Source organism: Cervus elaphus, chromosome 3 (genome assembly GCF_910594005.1).
Source record: "Cervus elaphus chromosome 3, mCerEla1.1, whole genome shotgun sequence".
Classification (NCBI taxonomy): domain Eukaryota; kingdom Metazoa; phylum Chordata; class Mammalia; order Artiodactyla; family Cervidae; genus Cervus; species Cervus elaphus.
Window position 1 is genome coordinate 16,672,581 of NC_057817.1, and position 22,293 is coordinate 16,694,873.

Sequence of the window (22,293 nt, forward strand, 5' to 3'; positions counted from 1 at the left end):
ATCCCAAAGACTGTGACCCACAAAGCTTCTCTTTTCATGGAATTTCCCAGGCAAGAATACTGGAGTGGGTTGCCAGTTCCTTGGCCAGGGGATCTTCTCGACTCATTGATCAAACCCCTGTCTCCTGTATTGGCAGTTATATTTTTTACCACTGAGCCACCTGGGAAGCCCAAGTAATTAAGGGTACTAGTTAAAACCAAGTGAAAAGCAAGAATCATTTAAATCGTCTTTAAATGTGTCACCTCAAAACACAACTTTTTGCTAACACATGCCCAAATGCTTCATCCCGACCACATTTCAGATGTTAATCTATTCATAATAAATGGTTTTATTTTGTCTCATAAAACATCAATATTGCTTTTTAAAATGCAAACAATGTTCAAAATAACTTTGTGAATCAATGATAACTGAATGGTACAGTAAGAGATTTCTGAGGGTTATATTTTTTCATATACTGATAAGAATATCTATTTACTGACCTTGATTGTATTCCTTTTTTCATACTTAGTCATCTTCACTGTCATTTTTTTCTTTATGTCTACCTTAAATCTATTGTGTGGCAGCTTTAGTACGTTATCTTTATTTCTGTTTCCTAGGTAGATAAAATTTTGAAAATACTTGGAATTATTAGGCCATATCACCTTCTCTTCTGAGGATAAATATTCCCAAGATGTTTAACTATGTTTATGTGTCAGTAAATTTTACTCTGGAGAAGAAAATGCCTAAATAAAAGTGAAGAAATTTCTCCCCTTTTGTATGTTAAAGAAATGTGAATTCTTAGACATGAAAGTAAGAAGCCCATGCTGTCTTTGTGATTCAGAACACCTTTTTAAATGCACTCTTTGCAAATTGGCATGACCATGTAATTTGCTTTGGCCAACAAATCTTGAGGACATGAAATATGTATCACTTTCAGGCAGCAACATTAAAAGCCAGTGCACAATTAAAAAAAAATAATAATAAATGCAAACTGAAAACATTAACTCATTATGGAAGATATATCTATTGAATATATACTCTATTTTATTTTTCTATATTTCTATTGAACACCACGATTAATCTCTGTGATAGATCTAAAAGTCAATGGGCAAAAGATTTTTTTCCACCAGGTTCACTGAATAAATATTCTGTTTGCCCACTACTCCTTAATGAACAAGGCTTTGCTTGCTTTCTTATAAATATATTTTATTTTGCTCCTGATATAAATTTTACAACTTCACTCATGACCTTTCCCTTTCACCTCAGTTTCCCCCACTTTTGTCTCATGTTACCCAAATTAGATCAAATCAAGGCCTACTACTTCTATCTTGACAAATACAGAACACCATTAAACTCACAGAAACTTGGAATTCAATTTAGCTCTTGATGAGGAATATCTGAATGCAACCATTTTACATTTTTTAAGAGAAAGGGGTTATTAATGTAGAACCCATTGTGCTCAAAACATTGCTTCACACATACGGATATTTACACATGAAAGATAATGGTAAATAAATCACTAATCATTGTATAGTATTTTATCATCCCTACCTTTCTGGTACAGACTCTTCAAATCATTCAGAAGAATCCACATTACTACAAGGAAAATTAGGATTATAGCAATAGTAAAAGAATGAAAAATATCATCATCACTGGTTTAAGCGTTTAGTTGGTTCTAAGACACTCTGCTAAATATTTTACATTGAGCATCTAATTTGCTCTTTTCTGTTTCCTGAAACAGGTGCCAAGAGAGGTTAATGTAAAGAATTTGTAAAGGGCTATTATATACTATAAGCTAGAATTTTTCAGTCAAAACTACTTATTTGAAATCTCAGTTGGGAAATGCCAAAATATAGGGACCTACAAAGAACCCACTCCAGTATTCTTGCCTGAAGAATTCCATGGACAGAGGAGCTTGGTCGGTTATAGTCCATGGGGTCGCAAAGAGTTGAACACGACTGAAGTGACTTAGCATGCATGCACAATGAGCTGAGTATTTGTCAGTCAGTTCAGTCAGTTCAGTCCCTCAGTCATGTCCGACTCTTTGCGACCCCATGAATTGCAGCATGCCAGGCTTCCCTGTCCATCACCAACTTCCGGAGTTTACTCAAACTCATGGCATCACCGGATGCCATCTAGCCATCTCATCCTCTGTCGTCCCCTTCTCCTCCTGCCCCCAAGCCCTCCCAGCATCAGGGTCTTTTCCAATGAGTCAACTCTTCGCATGAGATGGCCAAAGTATTGGAGTTTCAGCTTCAATATCAGTCCTTCCAATGAATACCCAGGACTGATCTCCTTTAGGATGAACTGGTTGGATATCCTTGCAGTCCACGGGACTCTCAAGAGTCTTCTCCAACACCACAGTTCAAAAGTATCAATTCTTCGGCGCTCAGCTTTCTTCACAGTCCAACTCTCACATCCATCCATGACCACTGGAAAAACCATAGCCTTGACCAGACGGACCTTTGCTGACAAAGTAATGTCTCTGCTTTTAAATATGCTATCTAGGTTGGTCATAACTTTCCTTCCAAGGAGTAAGCGTCTTTTAATTTCATGCGGCGGTCAAGAGGAGCTACCACACGCCTGAGGGCAGGGGCTGCAGCCGAGAGGAAGAACCCCACCTCCAAGGAGCGGCTGCTGTGGGGCGCAGGAGGGCCGAGAGGAGCTACTCCACGTTCAAGGTCAGGAGGGGCGGCTGTGAGAAGATACCCCTCATCCAAGGTAAGGAGCAGCGGCTATGCTTTGCTGAAGCAGCCGTAAAGAGATACCCCACGTCCGAGGTAAGAGAAACCCAAGTAAGATGGTAGGTGTTGCCAGAGGGCATCAGACACACTAAACCATAACCACAGAAAACTAGCCAATCTGATTAGAGGACCACAGTCGTGTCTAACTCAATGAAACTAAGCCAGGCCGTGTGGGGCCACCCAAGACGGACGGGTCACGGTGGAGAGGTCTGACAGAATGTGGTCCCCTGGAGAAGGGAATGGCAAACCACTGCAGTATTCTTGCCTTGAGAACCCCATGAACAGTATGAGAACAGTATGAATATTTGTGCCTCCCCCCCAAAAAAATCATATGTTGAAACCAAAAGCCCAATGTGATGGTATTAGGAGGTGGGCCTTTGAGGTGATTAAATTATGAGGGTAGAGCCTCATGACTGGGACTAGTGCCCTTATAATAAGAAGACCACAGAGAGCTCCCTAGTTCTTTCTGCCATGTGAGGCCATCAGTGGACCAGGAAGCTTGCTCTTATAAGGTGCTAAATCTTCTGGTGTCTTGATCTTGACCTTCCTCACCTCCAGAACTGTGAAACTGTACATTTCTGTTGTTTATAAGCTGCCTAGTTTTTGGTACTTTGTTATAGCAGCCTTCACAGACTAAGACAGGTCCCAACCAAACTATCTGCATGAGAATATCAAAGTGTGGGGGATGGGAAGCACTGGTATAAGTTCACATCTAAATATCTGTCTCTGTTGCCAGGTTTAAACTCTTTGCCAAAACCTTTGCATATGTGAGGTAAAGGTTTTGATGTATAATATCAGATTTTACTGAAATAAGTAAAAAGTGTTTCAAAAATCTGAAGTGAAGTCTGTGAAGGAAACACGGCAGAGTGTATATGTTAAAACATACTTTGGAGAATGAATAAGGAAAAATACAGGTTACTCTGCCACATCAAAGTAAAGAGATGAACATCACCTATCTGGTAAGTCTGAGGAAGAAATGGTGATGAAGCATGATCAGTGGTAGGTGAGGAAGACAAAAGGATAAGAAGTAAGGGGGTGATGGGAAGAGGAGGAGATTCAGCCTTCAGAAACTGCCCAGCAACACTGGAAACTAATCTTAAAGTGCCCTGATCTGCCAGGACAACATCTAGAGACCAGTGGTCCCGAGACAAGATTTCTTCTGCATATAATCTGGCACAAGTGATGCCTTCTGTTGACATAAGACAATACTGAGCTTCACCCTAAATGTCCTATGTATTTTTTTGTGAAAGATCTAGGATGCTTACAAGGCCATTGATTCAGAGGATGGTACCAAAATGGATAGTAGTTCTGTGTGGAATGGAAAAATCCTAGTATCTGTACTTGGGAGTGAATTGATTCTGTGAAAAGCAAACAACCTATGACAGAAAATAACTGATTAATTTTTCAATAGCTCTCTCTGATTTCACTGAATTACATTAACAAATCAAGCTTTGTGTCTGAGATATGCATTATTTTAATTATTTATTCTCATATGTATAGCAGAACTCATATCTTCAGAATTAACCATTAAGCATCATCTTAATAAAGTTGGATTATAGTACATTTCTAAAGATACAAGTGAGAATAGTACTTTTGTTAAAGCCTCTATAATGAGCACATATATTTATCTCTCTGGGTATACAATTAAGTAAATGTAAAAAAAGAAGTTGCAAATAATTGCTCAGGTTAATAGGAAGCTACTTATAGACACCTTAAGAATTTTAAGGATCAAGTGTCTAATTTAGTACTATTGTATACCTATATATATATAATCAGCTCCTTTCTTCTTATATTTAAAGCTTAAAATTACTTTAAAATTAATTCTCTTATCTTTGTTTCATAATGATCTGTAAGAAGCAGTTGTTTTTCAACTATTCATATAAACCTGACATTATTTAAGGCTTTTTTCAGAGCTTTCTTATCTTCAGCAGTGTAGGACTAAAACGACTTCCTTTAAATTTGTTATTTTTTTCAAATGTTGTTAAATAACCTCCTTTGTATTCCTGTACTTTTTTTTAATACTGATTTTCTTATTAGGAAATGTATTGTCCACTACATTTTAATGAAGTGATTCAGTAACACTGTATTCACACAACCATGGTCAACAATCTGGCAATGCTGGAGTTTCTTTCTGGTCATTTTTTTTTTTTTTTATTAAAAGTTAAATTATAGCCATTGTTTCAGGGCATTGTAGAGATGCAGTATGAATTAAGGTCCTTTAAACAAATCTTGTTTGATCATTATCCAGGAACTCATTCAACTTAATCCATGGACTCACCAAAGGTAAATTATTGCTATAAAGGCTACAAGAAACTTAAACTTTGTCAAGATAAATGACACATGGGTGCAACTTAAGCATCTGTTATATAACTGGCATATTTATCTATCATCTCTATCAGTCCATCTTTGAAACTGTATACCTAGAAAACATTATCTCTTTTCACATTATATCAGTTAAGGTGTCCAGCTCTTTGGGACCACATGGACTGTAGCCCACCAGGCTCCTCTGTCCATGGAATTCTCCAGGCAAGAATACCATTCACTATTCCAGGGGATTTTCCCAACCTAGGGATTGAATTCACATCCAGAGTATCCTTCATTGCAGACAGATTCCTTACCATTTGAGCCATCAGGGAAGCTCCAAGACTTTGGCCACCTGATGCGAAGAGCTGACTCATTGGAAAAGACCTTGATGCTGGGAAAGATTGAGGGCAGGAGGAGAAGGGGACAACAGAGGATGAAATGCTTGGATGGCATCACTGGCTCAATGGACATGAGTTTGAGCAAACTCTGGGAGATAGTGAATGACAGGGAAGTCTGGCGTGCTGCAGTCCATGGGGTCGCAAAGAGTTGGACATGACAACAACTGAACAACAAAAACATAAAAAAAAAAAAAATCATTGAGAGAACAGTGTGAAAACATAGGCAATAACAAGAAGCTGTTTTTTCCTGCCAGAGGCTACCTGCTTCTGTTACATTTGTGTTTAGCTGTGACTATTAGGGGGAGCTTTGGCAAAAAGCTGCCTTTTAGGGGAGTTTTGGCAAAAAAAAAAAATCCCCTTGGTACCTGAGGACTCTGCACAAAGATTCTTTAAAAATGGAGACAGATTTTTTTTTTTTCTGCCTTATGCAGTTGATGGAATGAAAGTCCTGGAAGAACACATATTTCTATATTAGAAGGTCCCATGGGGCCTCCAACAAAATGAATGAAAAAGAACCACATCAAAACACATTGTTATGCAATTTAAAATCACTGGGGATGAAGAGATCTTCCAAGTCTGAATTGAAAAAAAAAAAATCTAGCCACATCAAAAACTTCAGGAATCAGACCAGTACCAGATTTCTCTATAGTCAAACTAAGAAAGGAACCAATGGAACAGAAGATTCTGGCTAAATGATTTTCAATACATAAATTTATACTCCTCAACATTACCTACTAAATCTGAGGCAATTAGTCAGGACATCTTCAGATATACACTCATAAAAAAGCACCTTCCACACCCATTCTCAGGAAGCTGCTGGAGGATATGCTCCATCAGAACAATGGGTAAAGCAAGAAAGAGAAAAATATGCATTCAGGAAATAGGTGATCTAACTTTTGATAGACGTCATGAGAATTTTCCAGTTGATGATGATGAAAAGCAATTTTAGGATGACAGCTAGGTAGCAGACCTGGACTAACCATGAACAAATTAGAAAAGAAAGACAGCAATCTCCAGTGAGAATATTGTAATAAAAAGTAACTAAAAAGAAAGAAAACCAAAAGAGTATTTGATGTGTTTTATTATATTGAAGGGAGGTGTATTTTTCTGAGAGTTTAAGTCCAAATTAGAGACGAGTAATAGAAAACTAAGGACACCAATGGAAAATGAGGCATGTAAAAGGCAAGGAAAGCTAAACATTATTTAAAGGAAGGGAATTTACCCCTTCTCTACTAATCGATAATACAAATCTTAAGTTTTAAATGTGACATAACTATATTGGAATGGTAGGAATCACCAAAGGCAAAATTACTGCATTCAGGTTTTTTTAAAAATTAGTGAGGGGACTTCTGGTTTCCAGTCCAGCCTGTGAGAACCTTGAAAGTAGTCACTTCATCCTAACAAATGAAAAGTTAAACAAGCCAGAAACTGAACAAATCTTAGATACTCAGGAAGATACAGAGACTCACTACTTACCAGGGCAGAAATCCAAAAGCTGACCCAACCACAGGAACCAGCATCAGGGTGGAGAACCTGAACTCTGACTGAGGAATTGCCAGAGGCTCAGCAGGGAGAAGTCTGAGAGACAAAAGCCATGGTGGGACTCAGTCACTGATGGTGGGGATGGCACGCTTCTGTGATTTTACTTTCTGGAGTTCTGCCAGGTACTCACAGTGAACATAAGGAGAAACAAAGAGTGTATTTCTGGTTGCTGCTGCTAAGTCACTTCAGTCATATCCGACTCTGTGCGACCCCACAGACGGCAGCCCACCAGGCTCCCCCGTCCCTGGGATTCTCCAGGCAGGAACACTGGAGTGGGTTGCCCTTTCCTTCTCCAATGCATGAAAGTGAAAGTAAAAGTGAAGTCGCTCAGTCGTGACCAACTCTTCCTAACCCCATGGACTGCAGCCTACCAGGCTCCTCCATCCATGGGATTTTCTAGGCAAGAGAACTGGAGTGGGTTTTCATTTCTGGTAGGGGGATGGGAAAAGGAATTATTCTGAAACAAATCTACATATTCTGTTCTTTTTTACAAGGTTAACAAGGTCAGTTTTCTGGAGCCAATAGTTACACCGGAGCATAGCCTGCAGTGGTTTTATCTGAGCCTAACTTAACTGGGGGAAGGGAAAAACCTTCACCAAAATTAATTAGGAAATCAAATCTGACTATGCATTGGAAGGACTGATGCTGAAGCTGAAGTTCCAATACTTTGGCCACCTGATGCGAAGAGCTGACTCATTGTAAAAGACCCTGATGCTGGGAAAAGTTGAGGGCCAGGGGAGAAGAGGGCAACAGAGGATGAGATGGTTGGATTGCATCGCTGACTCAATGGGCATGAGTTTGAGCAAACTCCAGGAGATACTGAAGGATAGAGAACCTGGTGTGCTGCATTTCATGGGGTTGCAAAGAGTTGGACATGACTTAGTGACAAGCCCCTCCAGCCATGTCATCCCACTGACGGGGGTGGGAGTGGGGCAGGACTCAGAAACACATGTGAAGGTCACAGTCATGAGGAACAGCCTCACTAAAACACTGAGACCTAATCATAAGCTTATAGAAGGGGCCCCTTGCCCACATACCATACAGTCACATTGCTCAAGGATTATTGTTGCTCTTTTTACCCAGTATATTATTAATATGTCTGACTTTTAAAACAAATTATAAGCCATACTCAAAGGTAAATAATAAGCAAATAAAACTTAAAAAAATAAAAAACACATTTTGAAGAGGCAGAGCAAGCATCAAAACCAGATTCAGATACAGCAGGGATGTTGGAATTATAAGACCAGGAATTTAAAATAACTGTGATAAATAAAATTACAGCTCTAATGGATAAGTAGACAGTATGTAACAGTAATGAAGAATGTCTTTGATAGACTTATTAGTACCCTGAATGTGGCTGAGGAAAGAATCTCTGAAATTGAGGCTATCTCAATATAAACCTCCAAAAGGGAAAAACAAACAGAAAAAAAAAAAAGGAAGAGAATATCTAAGAACTATGGGACAACTACATAAGTGTATGCATAATATAGTATAAAGATAATAGGAATGTCAGAAGGAGATGGAAGAGAGATAAAGAAACAGAAGAACATATTTGATGCAATAATAACAGAATCTCCCCCAAATTAATGGCACATACTAAGTCACAGGTCCAGAGAGCTCGGAGAACATCAAACAAGATGAAGGCCAACATCTGGGCATCATTTTCAAACTACAGAAAATCAAAACTAGAGAAACATTCCTGTAAGAAGTTCGGAGAAAACTTACCTGTAAAGGAACAAAGATAAGAATTACATCTGATTTCTCCTCAGAATTCATGTGAGCAACAAGAGAGATGAGTGAAATATTTAAAATGCTGAGAGGAAAACAAAAAACCCAACGAGAACATAGAATTTTATGTTCTGTGCAATTATCATTCAAAGTGAAGGAGAAATAAAGACATGCTCAGAAAAACAAAAAGCAAGGGAATTTGTCGCCAGTAGACTTTCCTTGCAAGAAATATTAAAAGTAATTCTTTGGAGAGAAGGAGAACCATATAGATCAGAAACTCAGATATACATAAAGAAAGGAAAGCATAGGAGAAGGAATAAATGAAGGCAAAATAAAACTTCTACTTGTCTTATTAATTGATCTAACATAACAGTTTGTCCAAAATAACAACACATCTGAATATCTATGCTCATGTATAACACATGTGGCAGGTGCACGTTAGAATACGCACAAGTGTCTACTCAGTCGTGTTTGACTCTGCGACGACATGGACTGTAGCCCTCCAGGCTCCTCTGTCCATGGGAGTCTCCAGGCAAGAATACTGGAGTGGGTTGCCATTTTCTACTCCAGGGGATCTTCTGGACCCAGGGATCAAACCTCTTGTGTCTCCTACACTGGCAGGAGGAAGCTTTCCCACTGTATCTGGGTGGGAAGTCCCTAAAATATGCATGCTTATGTATAAGTGAAATGAATGACAGCAAGAATGCAAAGGATAGAGGAAGATTTTAGCATTTTTTCCTATTATAAAGCACTTACACTATCTATGAAGTGGTATAATGCTATTTGAAAGTGGACTTGGATTAATTCTACATAGATTGTAAACTCAAGGGTAATGACAAAAAAGAATATTAAAAAGTATGTTAAGAAGGAGAGAAAATTGAACAATAAAATGCTCAGTTAATCACAAAGACAGGAAAAAAGTAGGAGAATACAAACAGAAACAAAGAACACAGGCAAAACAGCAACAAATATGGTAGATTAATCCAGTTACTGTATAGTTCTTCTGTGTATTCTTGCTACCTCTTCGTAATATCTTCTGCTTCTGTTAGGTCCATAACATTTCTGTCCTTTATTGTGCCCATCTTTGCATGAAATGTTCCCTTGGTATCTCTAATTTTCTTGAAGAGAACTCTAGTCTTTCCCATTCTATTCTTTCCCTCTATTTCTTTGCATTGATCACTGAGGAAGGCTTTCTTATCTCTCCTTGCTATTCTTTGGAACTCTGCATTCAAATGGGTATATCTTTGCTTTTCTCCTTTGCCTTTCACTTCTCTTCTATTCACAGCTATTTGTAAGGCCTCCTCAGACAACATTTGACCTTTTTGCATTTCTTTTCCATGGGGATGGTCTTGATCCCGGCCTCCTATTCACTGTCATGAACCTCTGTCCATAGTTCTTCAGGCACTCTGTCTATCAGATCTACTCCCTTGAATCTATGTCTCACTTCTACTGTATAATTGTAAGGGATTTGATTTAAGTCATATCCAAAGGTTCTAGTGGTTTTCCCTACCTCCTTCAATTTAAGTCTGAATTTGGCAACAAGGAGTTCATCAACAAGGTCTGAGTCACAATCAGCTCCTGGTCTTGTTTTTGCCGACTGTATAGAACTTCTCCACCTTTGGCTGCAAACAAGATAATCAATCCGATTTCGGTGTTGACCATCTGGTGATATTCATGTGTAGAGTCTTCTCTTGTTGTTGGAAGAGCTCTTGCCTGGCTTCATTCAGATAATCATGATGGTGTGATCACTTACCTAGAGCCAGACATCCTGGAATGCAAACTCAGTGGTCCTTACAAAGCATCACTACAAGCAAAGCTAGTGGAATCCCAGTCGAGCTATTTCAAATCCTAAAAGATGATGCTATGAAAGTGCTGCACTCAATATGCCAGCAAATTTGGAAAACTCAGCAGTAGCCACAGGACTGGAAAATGTCAGTCTTCATTCCAATCTCAAAGAAGGGCCATGCCAAAGAATGCTCAAACTACGGCACAATTGCACTCATCTCACACACTAGCAAACTAATGCTCAAAAGTCTCCAAGCCAGGCTTCAACAGTACATGAACTGTGGACTTCCAGATGTTCAAGCTGGATTTAGAAAATGCAGAGGAACCAGAGATCAAATTGCCAACATCCATTGAATTATGGAAAAAGCAAGAGAGTTCCAGAGAAACATCTATTTCTGCTTCTTTTACTATGCCAAAGCCTTTGACTGTGTGGACCACAACAAATTGTGGAAAATTCTTAAAGAGATGGGAATACCATACCATCTTACCTACCTCCTAAGAAATCTGTATGCAGGTCAGGAAGAAATAGAACTGGATATGGGACAGCAGACTGGTTCCAAATTGGGAAAGGAGTACATCAAGGCCGTATATTATCACCCTGCTTATTTAACTTATGTGCAGAGTACATCATGAGAAACGCTGGGCTGGATGAAGCACAAGCTGGAATCAAGATTGCCTGGAGAAATATCAATAATCTCAGATACACAGATGACACCACACTTATGGCACAAAGTGAAGAGGTACTAAAGAGGCTCTTGATGAAAGTGAAAGAGGAGAGTGAAAAAGTTGGCTTAAAATTCAACATTCAGAAACCTAAGATCATGGCATCCAGTTCCATCATTTCATGGCAAATAGATGGGGAAACAGTGGAAACAGTGACAGACTTTACTTTGGGGGCTCCAAATTCACTGCAGATGGTGACTGCAGCCATGAAATTAAAAGACACTTACTCCTTGGAAAGAAAGTTATGACCAACCTAGACAGCATATTAAAAAGTAGAGACACTACTCTGCCAACAAAGGTCCGTCTAGTCAAGACTGGTTTATTCCAATAGTCATGTATGGATGTGAGAGTTAGGTTATAAAGAAAGCTGAGTGCCAAAGAATTGATACTTCTGAACTGTGGTGTTGGAGAAGACTCTTTGAGAGTCCCTTTAACTGCAAGGAGATTCAACCAGTTCATCCTAAAGGAAATCCATCTTGAATATTCATCGGAAGGACTGATGTTGAAGCTGAAACTCCAATACTGTGGCCACCTGATGAGAAGAGTTGAATCATTTGAAAAGACCCTGATGCTGGGAAAGATTGAAGGCAGGAGGAGGAGAGGATGACAGAGGATGAGATGGTTGTATCAACTCACCGACTCAATGGACATGAGTTTGCGTAAACTCCGGGAGTTTGGTGACAGACAGGGAGGCCTGGTGAGCTGTAGTCCGTGGGGTCGCAAAGAGTCAGACATGACTGAGGGACAGAACTGAACTGAATCCAGTTACTGATACATGAATAACCACTTCTAATGTTAAAGGTCAAAATGTACCAATTAAAAGAGATTATGAGGGTGGCTTAAAACACAAGCCTGAACTATACATTGTCTGCAGAAAATTCTCTTTAAAAATAAAGACATATATAAATTTAAAGGGATAGAGAAAGATATTCCATACTAACAAGAACTGAAAGAAGTGAGATTAGTTATATTACTTCAGACAGAGCATATTTTAATGCAAGAAAAATTACCAGTGATAAACCAAGGCATTATGCAATAATAAAGGGAGAATTCTTCAAGAAGATATAAAAGTCATTGATGATATGGACTTAATATCAAAGCATCCAAATGTGTGAGGCAAAAATCACAGGATCTTCATAGAGAAATAGGCGAATTCACTATCACAGTTGGGGACATCAACACCTCTCAGAAATGAATCCAACAAGCAGAAAATCAGTAAGAACACAGTTGAATTAAAAAACATCATCAATCTATAAGATATAATTGGTATGTACAGACTATTTTATCCAACAACAGCAGAATACATTTCTTCTCAGGCTCATATGGAACACTCATCAAGATAGATCACATTCTGGGCCATAAAGCACACCTTACAAATTTAAAACAATAGAAATCATACAATGTTTGCTCTTAGAACATGGTGCAATTAAACTAGAAACCAACAGGAGAAAGATAGCTGAAAAATGCCCAAATACATGGAGATTAAACAGCACACGGCTGAAAAACACATGGGCTAAAGAAGAAATCTCAGAAAAATAAAGTTATATTTTGAACCAAATAAAAATGAAAATACTATTTATCAAGATTTGTGGGATGCAGTGAAAGTAGTTTAGAGAGAAACGGATAGCCTTTTCCTGGTTTTGATGTGTCGTATTGAGGGCCGGGAAGGAGAGATGAATAGAACACAGAGGATTTTGAAGGCAGTGAAAGTACTCAGTATGATACTATAATGATGGATTCATGTGATTATACATTTGTCCAAACCCATAGAATACACTGGAGAAGGAAATGGCAACCCACTCCAGTTTTCCTGCCTGGAGAATTCCAGGGACAGAGGACCCTGGCAGGCTACAGTCCATGGGGCCGCACTGAGCGACAAGCACGCATATAGAATACATATCACCAAGAATGAACTGCAAGTTATAAACTGGGTGATTATGCTCGTGCCAATGGAGGTTTATTCTTGACTAAAAAAAGTGCTCTTTTTAAAACTCTTTATTTTGTATTGGAGGATAGTTGATTAAGGGGCTTCCCAGGTGGCACTAGTGGTAAAGAACCTTCCTGCCAAGCAGAAGATATATGAGACGTGAGTTTGATCCCTGGGTTCGGTAGATCTCCTGGAGAAGGAAATGGCAACCCATTCCAGTATTCTTGCCTGGAAAATCTCATGGACAGAGGAGCCTAGTGGGCTACAGCCCATGGGGTCACAAAGAGTCGGATATGACTGAAGCGACTTAGCATAGTTAATAAACAATGTTGTGACAGGTTTAGGTGTATAGCAAAATGATTCATTTATACATGTATTAATACATATATCTATTATTTTTCAAATTCTTTTCTCACTAGGTTGTTACATAGTATTGAGCAGAGTTTCCTGTGCTATATACAGTAAGTCTTTGTTGGTTATCCATTTTAAATACAGCAGTGAGTACCTGTGAATCCCATCTATCTAATGATCCCTTCACCCCACCTTTTCCCCAAGGGAGAAGTTCAGTTTCTTAAGTCTGTGAAACTGTTTCAAAACTAAGTTCATTTGCATCATTTCTTTTTAGATTCCACATATAGGTTGATATCATATTGAACACTGGAGTGCATGTATCCTTCAGACCATGCTTTTCTCCAGATATATGCCTAGGAAATGGGATTGCAAAGTCATATGGTAGCTCTATTTTTCTTTTTTTAAGGAATCTCCATACTTTTCTCAATTTACATTCTTACTGACAGTGTAGGAAGATTCCCTTCTCACCACACCCTCTCCAGAATTTATTGTTTGAGGACTTTTTCCCATGATAGCCATAAAAATATACCATTTTGGTAAGTGATGTTGATAATGAGAAATCATTATTTCCCAGTGATGTTGTATATGGGAAATATGTTTAAGAAATTTTTTGAGGACTTTTTTTTTTGAATATTTTTTTGTTTGAGGATTTTTTTCATGATAGCCATAAAAAATGTACATTTTGGTGAGTGATGTTGATAATGGGAAATCATTATTTCCCAGTGATGCTGTATATGGGAAATCTGTATCTTCTAGCTTTGTTGTAAGCTTAAAACTGCTCTAAAAACGTCTTTATTGAAATAGTGGATGGATGAGTTCAACATAAAATTAAAATTTATGTTGAAAATCTCATAAATTTGTGGGTGGGGAAGGGGATAATAAGATACCTAAAAACACATGAAAAGAGATACAGAATATGCTTGTGAGAAGAGGTCCACTCTTGATCACTGGCTCCTGTTTCATCTTTTATTGGTTCACCCACTTGCTGCCATTCCACCAGGTTTAAGTCTTCCAATGAGACTAAGAAATACCCTGTACCCGTGTCTTAAAATCCTATCTTAATTCTACCACAGTAAATCCATGGCTGATTCATGTCTATGACAAAAACCACTACAATATTGTAAACTAATTAGCCTCCAACTAATAAAAATAAATGAAAAAAAAAAATCCTATCTTAATTCTAGCTAGTCTTTCAACTTATTCCTTCCTGATTGCTATGTGGCTAATTAGGGCCCTTTTAACTGAAATTTAAAACAGGAATGACCGTATCCTAATAACATGACATCTATTATTGCAAATAGCTAACATTAAAAATCCACAAATTGCCAAGTTCCCGATGGAAATACCTGACTCAAAAATGATTTTTAAAGCAGTGTGTGTTTCCATCGGAAATGATAAAGTAGATTTAGGTATGATCTACTTAATTTCCCTGGTTCTCGTCCAATAGTAAAATCAAATTAGAGCACAGAGTGTAAATCAGAGATTCTCAGTTCAATTACTGGTTTTATACTTAATAATTATATCATCTTGGAAAGCAGTAAGTTATTTACCATCTCTGAACAGGATTTTCTAACTTACTCTCAGATGAAGTCATAATTGTAATTTATCTCAAAAGATTTTTAAAGTTATTAAAAGGAGAAAAAGGTTTTGTAAATTATTTAGGCCATTACTTAGCACTTGCTAATTGCTCAAAGAAGAGACAGCCAGTTTCTCCAAATTTCATTATATTCTTTTATATAATAAATTATTTTGGAAACAAAAAAATTATAGACCAAATATGGATACACAATTGACCCTCAAACAACTCACGTGTTGGGATGCAACCCCTGGCAAAGTTGAAAATTTGTGTATAATTTATAATCAGCACTCTATACATGTGATTCCTCTGTATCTTTAGAATCAATCAACCTCAACTCTTGTAATTTGTAGTATTCACTACTGAAAAAATTCCATGTATAAGTGGACCCATGAAGTTCAACATCATGTTTGTCAAGAGAAAACTGTACTTTTTGTGTTTTAATTAAAGAGGAACGTTTACTCACGTATATAAATACTTGTAAATACTTGTAAAAACATTTATAAATATTTGAAAATAATCAACACAATCCAGAGGGTCAATGGGGTATATATTAAAACAATGATGGTTCTCAACAAAACTTTTTATTGAAGAAATATCTGAAAACACTTGTGTGAGGGACCTATCAAAACTTACCTAACACTTTTTTGTGGAGAGTATACACTCATTAAATATTTATTGAACTGAAGTGACATTTTAAGAATTAGTTAAATATTGCAGGAGATTATATACAAAAGAAATTGCATGAATTTCCTTTCCATTCATTCAATCAACAAATATGGATGGCCTGAAATTGTGTGAACTGCTATGATACAAATATGAATAGGATCCATACTTTGGTCTTCAGGAACTCTCAGTCAAGTGAGAGTTTGAAACATTAAATAAAATATAGCAGATAGGTTTTCTTCTTGGTCAGTTAAGATAAGCATGTTTACCTAGAAGGCTGAAATATTAAATGTTTGTTTTGTACTTGTATTCATAGAAAACATAAAGCAAATCAGCAAACTATTAGAAGCAATTTCCTGGGAAAAGCAACTTTTAAGATATATAATAATGTTGTGATTGATTAAGAGCAATATGTTGCAACCTGTATCTATATAGTACTGTATTGATTTTCAGTACACACAAACATGACCAAGAAGATATCAAGACACTCAAGCACATTCTGAATTATTTTGGATTGATTAGATGTAATAGAATCCATGATTAATTGAGAGGCATATCAAAAGTGTGTTGTACTTTAGAGTTGGATCTGTGCTGGAGGAGAGTAAGAATCACAGTGAATGAGACCTGTAAGGCCAGCATGCTGGGCTGTGCTTAGTCACTCAGTCGTGTCTGACTCATTGTGACCCCATGGACTATTGCCCACCAGGCTCCTCTGTCCATGGGGATTCTCCAGGCAAGAATACAGGAGTGGGTTGCCATGCCCTCCTCCAGGGGATCTTCCCAACCCAGGGATCGAACTCAGGTCTCCCACATTGTAGGAGGATTTTTTACCCACAGAGCCACCAGGAAAGTCCCATAGCTCCAGTGTATCGAACCCTTAATTTCCCACTTCTACCACCTCCATGCCTTGTTTCAAACCCTTCAGGCATCCTTGTTATTAAAATAAAAATAAAGGGACCCTCCCTAGGATAATTTACAATGTCCTGTCTGATCTAGCTCTAATTTCTCTCGCCTCACCTGCTACCAGCCTCTTGACCTCACTCTTATTCTCTTTCTTGTCCATCTCAAATAACAGATTTTAGTCCCATTTCTTGCCATAACACCTTTTCCCAGAGGACCTGCTTGTAAAATCAGTTTCTAGTGATTGAAATGTGCTTTGCATGCATGTTTTCATATTACTCCTTGTTATCACAATAAGTCATTTGAATCTTCCGTTATTCATTCATAGTCATGTTACATATTTTAGCTTTAGGTCTTTAAACATCTTTTGTAGTCTGTCTAAATGCTTTCTATCCACCCCATTTCCTTCTTTATTTAAATGTCTCTACTCATCCCACTCTGTCATTCCCTGTTCAAAGAAGTCTTTCCTGATCTCCTTAATTAAGCCAAATCTCAATTATATGCTCTGATTCCAGGTACTTTTCTTTCATTGTACTTATTACTACAATAAATAGATTTACTTCTCTTTTTAAATGTTTGTATCTTCCACTACAATATAAGGCCCTTGCAAAAAGACCATCTGTCTGATTTTGCTTGCCAGGTTAGATATTCAATATGATTTGTAGATTAAACAAACATCTAGCTATTTCAGTATACTACACAAAATATGTATGTAAAATTAAAGTCTTTGGCAGGATGTAGTTATATTTAACTTCCTATGTAATTTCCATTTTATAATCTTTGGGGGAAGTAATTTCCATCTTATGTTTTCAATGTGTATGTGTATGTATATGTATATGTGTGTATATATCTATATATGCTCAGTTGTGTCCAATTCTTTGTGACCCCATGGACTGTAGCCCACCAGGTTCCTCTGTTCATGGGGTTTCCTAGGCAAGACTACTGGAGTGCATTGCCAAAAAGCAAGTTTTGTTTGTGCGTGTGATTTGTCTGTTTGTTTTGCCTACACAACAAGTAGAGAAAACATATGATCCTCCACTCAAACACAACTCCCCACATACACACACACTACACTTGACTTTTAAATATATTCTATCATATGTATATATACACATACAGACACATATATGTCGTGGTCTGGGCATGGGTTGGAAAAGAATTTCCAGACACGAGGCAGGATGAAATAGGAATAAAGTTTGTTAGAGTGGGGTGGGGCGAGTCACTGCCAGCACAGCGGGCCAGCTCCTGATAGTCAGGGAGAGTCGATGTTGAACCAGGGTTCTTGATTCATTTTTATACCCTGGGTGTAAGGAGTGGGATAGGGGTCTGATGGGTCATTTGCTGATTGGATGAGGTAGGCTTATTGTGGGGAAAGGGAGAAAGGCAAATACCTTCTCTCTGTATGGGGAAGGAGGGGAGACAGGTTATACTGGTCAGGAAGACCTGGAATTCTTTAATAGTTACAACATTGGGGATGGGAGGGAAGGTCGATAAGGGTCTGGTTTTTCCATTCTTGCATTCCAAGACCCTTCTTAGTTTCACCCGCTCTTTTGTCCTTGGGTCACCACATTCCTTCCTCTCTTTATTTTTAGGGCCAATTATTTGGGGCTCTGGGTTCCCTTTGCCTGCTCTCTGTCAGTGTATACTTAAGGAGGAAGGTGGGACTCCACGGAACAATATAGCATAATATACCCATGAACGATATAACATTGTCCGAGTATCCACTGGCTAGTATCCTTTTTGTAAGACCATTTGGAATTGGATCTTCTGAACCTTTCAGGAGATGAACTTAGATAATGCGTTAATAATACATGGACCGAACAGTAATATCAGGAGGAAGGTGATGGAAGGTCAAAGGAGAGGTAAAAACCATGTTAGGTAGGGCCCCTTTGATAGTTTGCCAAATGGTATTTTGCATCTGGGGTCCCTTTCCCAAAGGAATGTAACCATTTAGCTTGTTCATATATTTTCTTAATATCCTCTTTTTCTAGGCCACTACTGTTAATATATGTGCAAAAAGTTTTGTTGATGACTGCACAAACTTGCCTTTGTTTGGCTAGGAGATAGTCTAAGGCCCTTCGGTTGTCCATTACCACTTTTGCTAAAGAATTAGACTAGGAATGTGGTGACCCAAGGACAAAAGAGCAGATGAAACCAAGGAGGGTCTTGGAATGCAAGAGAAGATGAAACCAAGGAGGGTCTTGGAATGCAGGAAAAGAAAAGTCAGACCCTTATTGACCTTTCCTCCAATCCCCAATTTTATAACTGTTAATGAATTCCATGTCTATTAATGAATTCTAGGTCCTCCTGACCAGTATAATCTGCCTCCCCTCCTTCCCCATATAGGAAGAAGTCATTTACCTTACTCTCCATCTCCACTGCCCTACCCAATAAGCCTACCTCATCCAATCAGCAAATGACCTGCAAGATCCCTACCCTGCTCCTTACACCTAGAGTATAAAAATGAGTCAAGAACACCTGTTCAATGTTGATTCTCCCTTGAGCTGGCCCACTGTTCTAACAGTGTCTCCAATTCTAATAAACTTTATTTCCCTCTCATTCTGTCTCATGTCTGGAAATTCTTTTCTAACCTACACCCAGAACATGACGTTTTATATGTGTATACATATATATATACATGTGTTTTCAATCTCACACCATGCTGTTTTTATTCACTCAATGCCATTTTACTTAATTGTTGTGAGACTTTAGCTGATAATCACAAGCTCTTAAAAAGACTAGTTAAAATACTGTAAAGAAGAGCAGAGTTCTTATACTGTATCTTATACTGTATACTGTTTGGAGGGAGAAGGCAATGGCACCCCACTCCGGTACTCTTGCCTGGAAAATCCCATGGACGGAGGAGCCTGGTAGGCTGCAGTCCATGGGGTTGCTAACAGTTGGACACTACTGAGTGACTTCACTTTCACTTTTCACTTTCATGCTTTGGAGAATGAAATGTCAACCCACTCCAGTGTTCTTGCCTGGAGAATCCCAGGGACAAGGGAGCCTGGTGGGCTGCCGTCTATGGGGTCGCAGAGTTGGACATGACTGAAGCAACTTAACAGCAGCAGCAGCATACTGTTTGGAAAGAACATGCATACAATTTCTATAACATTGACTTAAAATATCTTTGTATAGGTCTTTTCTGATCTGTAAATTTGTCTTTATTTTAATATTGAGACATAGGATTTATTTCTGTTATATAGTTAGAATAGGAAAAAGAATCCAGAATGGTGGTGGCTAAAACACAAAGAAGGGAAAAGCCCACAAAAATAGAAGAAAGGAAGGTCTGAGGACCAGAGAGAGAACCTCAGGTGAAACAAACAGCACTCCTGACTAGCCTAATTTACATAGGGCAGGCTCAGGGGGAGGAGAAAAAACATATAAAAAGAGGAGGCAAAATTGAGGCCAGGGGCTTCTCTCTTCTTTGCATTTTTGGGTCGGTATGCCCTCACACATGGAGGATGTATTTTCCTTTGCTTGCCAAATAAAACTGAGCTGTAACACTGGTCCATCCACCACTTCAAATTTTTGCTGCAGCAAGACAGAACTGGTGGAATTACGAACTCCCCTGACATTTCTATTTATTTCCAACAAAAATAAGATTCACTCTTAATTTTTTTTCTGATTGTCACTTAAATTTAGATCTGCTCCTTAAGATCTATTGACATTTCTTGCCAGTAGTAAAAAAAATCCCAGTTAACTTCAATCATGAAAGATAATTGTTAGTGCATTTTAGTCAGTGTTACTTAGGCAGTTTTTCAGTATTAACTCATTTATAAACTCTCCAATTCAGTTTTTCTTTCTTTTTTTTTTTTGGCCTGGTTGTCAGTTGTATTAGAGATCTCCATTAATTTTTGTTTGTCTACTCATTTCTCAGAGGAACTGCTCTGAAAAGGGCTCTACTTCCTTCAGGCTAAATGACCTCACCTTCCGGAAGATTCATTGACTGCAAGTGAATACTTGAATATTTGAACTAAGAGGTGATGGAATCTAGAGTATACTGATTGGAAAAGGACTACACTGAAAGTCAATAAAGTTCTACTATTCATGTTTTTGAAGCTCCCTTGTTTCCATCTTTCTTGAAAGTGTTATTCAGCTATTCTTAGAGTAAGAATTGTATTATGGTAAAATATACATAACATAAAAATTTATTATTTTAACTATGTTTTTGTTAAACAGCTCAGTGATATTAAGTACACTCCCATTGTTGTAAAACCAACACTATCATCCCTCTCCAGAATTTTGTTCATTTTCCCCAACTGAAACTGTGCACCCATTAAACAATAGTTCTCTACATCCTTCTTCCCTGAGCCTACATGAATGTCATAGATTAATCCTCGAAAACTTTTGGACTACTGAGGTTTTGCACCAAATAATGACATAAAAAGTTTATCAAATTATAAGCAAGAATTCCTTGGCAGAGTTTCAAATAGTATATTCCAAATGCGACTTTTCAGGGACTAAATGAGAAGCAAAACCTGTATTTACATAAGAATGCTTAGCCGTCCTCCATCCATATTATATACCCAGACTTGCTGGAGTCATTTTATTATATTAAGGTGAAAAATAACATTGGGGTCAGTTGTTTGCCTCCAAACATGTCAGGGCAGAATATATAAGTGGACTTGAAAATCAATCTCTGCCTAAGAGTTAACACCATTCTCTGCAAAGAAGAATGTGAGAAAATTGAACTGCTACAAAATTACAAAAATTCCTCTTAAAGAGAAAAGTCTTGGATCATGTGACTGAAGATTGGCTGAAGTGTAGTTTAATGTGTCAAGGGGCTCACAGACATTTAGATGTATGGTCATTTGGATACTACGGTACTAAAGTTGTTTGAAGAAGTTGATAAGGCTGTTCTGTTCAAGAAAATCAAAACTAATCTATACTCAACAGTTCATCCACCTTCAGTTCAGTTCAGTTCAGTCGCTCAGCCGTGTCCGACTCTTTGCAACCCCATGAATCACAGCACTCCAGGCTTCCCTGTCCATCACCAACTCCCGGAGTTTACCCAAACTCATGCCCATCGAGTCGGTGATGAAATCCAGCCATCTCATCCTCTGTCATCCCTTTCTCCTCCTGCCCCCAATCCCTCCCAGCCTCAGGGTCTTTTCCAATGAGTCAACTCTTCGCATGAGGTGGCCAAAGTATTGGATTTTCAGCTTCAGCATCAGTCCTTCCAATGAACACCCAGGACTGATCTCCTTTAGGATGGACTGATTGGATCTCCTTGCAGTCCAAGGGGCTCTCAAGAGTCTTCTCCAACACCATAGTTCAAAAGCATCAATTTTTCAGCACTCAGCTTTCTTCGCAGTCCAACTCTCACATCCATATATGACCACTGGAAAAACCATAGCCTTGACCAGATGGATCTTTGTTGGCAAAATAATGTCTCTGCTTTTAAATATGCTATCTGGGTTGGTCATAACTTTCCTTCCAAGGAGTAAGCATCTTTTAATTTCATGGCTGAAGTCACCATCTGCAGTGACTTTAGCTTAGCTTAATTTAATACCACATGTATTATTTGGGCTTCCCTGGTGGTTCAGACAGTAAAGAATCTGCCTTGCAATGCAAAAGACCCGTGTTCCATCCCTGGGTCAGGAAGATCCCCTGGAGAAGGGAATGGCTACCCACTACAGTATTCTTGAATGGAGAATTCCATGG

The 22,293-nt window shown here is 38.4% G+C and overlaps 1 protein-coding gene across 5 annotated transcripts in view; it reads right to left on the bottom strand.

Moving 5' to 3' along the window:
• MGAT4C (MGAT4 family member C) overlaps window positions 1-22,293 on the bottom strand; it is a 769,379-nt gene that overhangs the window by 245,491 nt on the left and 501,595 nt on the right. Inside the window, exon 5 of one of the 5 annotated variants that reach the window (XM_043880736.1) lies at window positions 6,902-7,003. The exons of the other annotated variants lie outside the window; for them this stretch is intronic. The gene's annotated coding sequence lies outside the window, so the exon portion shown is untranslated. The remainder of the gene's footprint in view (window positions 1-6,901; window positions 7,004-22,293) is intronic. 5 annotated transcript variants of the gene reach the window in all.